The sequence below is a fragment of the Musca domestica genome, unplaced genomic scaffold (genome assembly GCF_030504385.1).
Source record: "Musca domestica strain aabys unplaced genomic scaffold, Musca_domestica.polishedcontigs.V.1.1 43, whole genome shotgun sequence".
In the NCBI taxonomy this organism is placed as follows: domain Eukaryota; kingdom Metazoa; phylum Arthropoda; class Insecta; order Diptera; family Muscidae; genus Musca; species Musca domestica.
This window is the reverse complement of record NW_026712332.1, coordinates 3,905,066-3,909,290: the sequence shown is the minus strand read 5'-3', so window position 1 is coordinate 3,909,290 and position 4,225 is coordinate 3,905,066.

Sequence of the window (4,225 nt, the reverse complement as noted above, 5' to 3'; positions counted from 1 at the left end):
AAAAACTGCAACCATCTTCAGACTCCTGTCATTTCCAAACCACTCGTCCGACAGCTGTTAAAATGATTCCAGTGATAGCTCAGTATATTGTTTATAAACGTACAAAAGCATTTTGGTGAGAATTTCCCAGAAAAAAGTTATTCGTGATGGAATTCAAGAGTGATAGTGTGATTTCTCTATATTTGGATTGAAACCCACAAGTGCCTATCGTTAGACCACTACAGCATTTAATAAATCTTTTGTGTCTCGTACCATCGCTCGTTACCGTGATACTGGTAGCGTAGTCCAACTTCAAGGAAGTGCACGGAAAAATAACAACTTTATCGAAACCCGCGTCGCTGTGGCCAAAAAATGGCTCGTGAGCAAAATGAGCTCGGGGTAAAGCCATTGAAATTTCAAAAAGTGCAAGAACTTACACCGCAACGGAAAAAAGGACTCAAATAGCTAAAGAGTTGCTTCGCTTGGCCGAAAGTGGTGAACTTCCGAATTTGGTTTTCTACGATGAGAAAACATTCGTTGTCCAGCAGTTTGTAAACAAAAAAAAAATGATCGCGTTTTCTTGCCAAAGAGATCAGCTGAAAATGTGCACCCTCGATTGGCCACCAGAACTCAAGCGCCGGCCATTGTGATGGTGTGAGCCGCCATATCAGCCAAAGGTCGCTCTCCGCTCATATTAATCGACCGTCGCATAAGAATAAATCCCGAATATTACCGCGAAAATATTCTGGAGGCTGTATTAAAGCTTTAGGCACGCATACATTTTGGACGAAGACCTTAGACATTCCAACAGGACTCAGAACCATTGCATTCAGCACGCGCCATCCAAGTTAAAAAATGAGGTTCCTCGCTTCGTTTCCAGTGCACAATGCCCACCAAAATTTCCGGATACCAATCCGTTGGACTATTGTGTCTGGAGTAGTTTGGAAAGCAAGGCACTAAAAAATACCAAAGTGTGGATCACTTCAAGAAAGTGCTTCGCCGGGAATGGTCTAAAATACCGCAGAGCAACATTCTGGCAGCGTGTGACGGTTTCATTAGCCGTTTGAAGGCCATAATTCGTGCCAAAGATGACCAATTCGAACAAATCCAAACTTATTCTTAAATTTGATGGTATTTCCGACATTTTTGGTATCACTCAATAAAATTAAAAAAATGTAAAAATATGGCGTTTGACTTTGTTGCAGTTTTTTATCTCACCCTATATACCCTCTCTAGCCATATGGCTGAGGGTATAATTAGAGATACATTGAAATCGGTCGAAAATGTGTATGCATATGTATATCCAAAGCGGGCAAATTTATTTTTGTTTCAAATTCCGTTACGCACCCGAAATTTGGAGACTGTATCTCTAATCGATCAATAGATGTGTGCATATAAAATCGAATCTCCAGTTCCAAGTAGAGTTTCAGAAATGTATGTAGCCTATGTTACTTTTAGGCGATGTTGTAGTATACTTAGAAATTTTGTGGAATATCTGCTCAGCGGCTTTCGAGTCCATAAATTACAAACAAATGTACAAAAATTTTCTTTTTTTGTAGATTTTAAATTCGATGGAGGTTGTTTTTTTAAAAAAAATCTAGATTGCTAGGTTCTTTCCTAGAACTGTCAGGTGAAGCATTAAATTGAATGTTTTAGAAATATTATTTTTCAAACAACATATAAAAACATAGAAGTGACAGAAGTCCGACACAGTCGGAAAAAATATATATTCAGCTGGTAGCCCTGCAATAGGTCTCTTTTCTTACAAATTTCTCAAACTTCCCTTTTATTGCACCATGGTACGATGTGTGGACTTATTTTTCATTTGCACTGTACCTCTGCAGTGCTTGCCACTACTAATGCAGGCCTGCAGGTTTGGCCAGTGGAAAAGTTTCCACTGCAACTAAGACAGTTCGCACATAACACGTCAAGTAGACTTGAAATGTAGTTGGTTTTATTCGGAAACTTTACAGCTGTAATGTTTATTACTTCGGTGTTTTACTTTCAAGCACACTTCACACATACATACATACATACGTATTCGACAAACAACGGTGAAATAAAACATTTAACAATTTATGAAATGGATTGTTGAGTTTACTTTTAATTTTTGAAATTGTTGTTGAAATGTTTCTACATTTGTAGCCTTGCATGCTATTCATAAACGGGTATTTCAAAAAACCAAAATTTAGAAATATATTCCAAAAATAATAGAAGAATTTTTTTACTGGCTTTAGTCATCGGCTGACAATCTCGTAAAGGTTGCTAAATTCGGTTGTATATCCCAAAATTCATTCATTTTGGGGAAATATTTACTATTCGGTGCCCAGTAAATGTGAAATCGGATTAAGATATATATGTTAAAACATCGACAGATTTATTTCTGAGTTGTATTTGATATCTTGTCCTGAATATCGTTATTATGAAGTGTTGTAATATTAAATCGGATGAAGCATATATATGGAACCTATACCTATATCTGAACCTATTTTCACCAAATTCGACATATTTTATTCTAGGCTAAATTAAAAAACCCATTGAATTTGGGCAGATATTACACATAAAGTGTCATGGAAGTGCCGTTGACATCGACCAAACGACATGCCACGCAAATGGGTATCAGTCAACGGTCTTTACAGCGAATTTTGCTGCATCAGCTGTTAGCTGCTGACCGCCAAACGCGTCTAAAATACGCTCAAGCCATTCCTAATCACCATCAAAAAGAAGAGGAATTTTCGTCAAAAATAATGATGAGTAATGAGGCCCATTTCCATCTTAGCGGGTAAATTTACGCTTCTGGGGCACTGAAAATTCGCGTTTAACCCACGATGAGCCATTACACCCGCTCAAAGTCTGTGTCTGTGTGCTATTTTCGCTAGAGGAGTCATCGGATCTTTTTTCCTCGAAGACGTCGCGGGCTAAACGGTTACTGTGTATGGTGAGCGCTATAAAACAATGTTTAACGACTTCTTTTTTCCGCAACTTGATGAGTTGGTTCCAAAAGGGCGGTGCAACGGTGCATACCCTGCACGTGCCACAATCGATATGCGGAAGGATGCATTTCCCAGTGCCTAATCTTTCGTAAAGGGGATTTGCACTGGACAGCAAGATCACCTATTTTGACCGCTCCAGACTTCTTTTTGTGGGCGGCCATTTACATGACATCATATTCTCGACTTGATGTGAAAAAAAGTAAGCAAAGGCTATAGTCGTGCGAGGCCGACCATGTGATACCCTACAACACTACAATATATAAGAAGCACCCTTATGTTCAAATCCATTTTGGAAGATTTCGCATTTGAAATTATGTCATAGAGCACTGCCCAGATGTTACCCTTAGCATTTGACCAGGGATATTTGCCCAATATTTACGCACTCCGTCGTGCTGTTAGATTTTGTGGTCCATTTTACAGCTAAATATAATTTAATGGCCATCCAAAATGCTACAATTCTTCCCTGCCCTTAACTCTCTTTTCAGGCGTGTCGATTGGCTTCAATTATGTGATGAGGATTTTTTTTTGTTTTTGGTTCATTTGAACACCTATCTCCAAATTTAGTCTCATCTATATGATATGCTTGTCTACGATATTTGGCTATATTCGTCAACAGCAGAAAGAAGCCAGAAGTTCGACTTTTGTGATTTTCGGATATTGCCGGTATATAATGTTGGTATTTTCTCACACGAAATTAGTTGTCCATTCTACCTTTATCAGGAACAAATTTAGTTGTTGGTCAATTTCAACCCCTAAATATATGGCGGTAACGATAATTGCAATCTGTATATAATAATCCTGTGTTGCAATGTGAAAAAATATTACAAAATATACACTTTAACATTTTAAGTCAAATTGAAAAAAATCGCATGCGATAAAAAATATGGAAAAATAAAAAAATGTAACAAAATACTACAAAATCTACATTAATATCATTATTGGCATATTTTTATTCGTTTTTTAAATTTTATACTTTTATGCCAAGAAGGCATTCTGAATTGACAAAATTTGTCAAAATCGGTTCAGCCATTCTTGAGATATACGTATTCTAACTAATATCCCCTTCCTTTGTATATATACATTGTACATATTTCGCTATATATATATCCGATATATTTACTATCGGCATCTACGTAACGGTCAGAATTGACCTCTTCATCTATTTGTGATTTCGCCGGGATTAAAAATATTCGCGGTTTAATAGAAAATTTGACTTTTATTTAACACAAATGTTATGGTCTATTTCATCCACT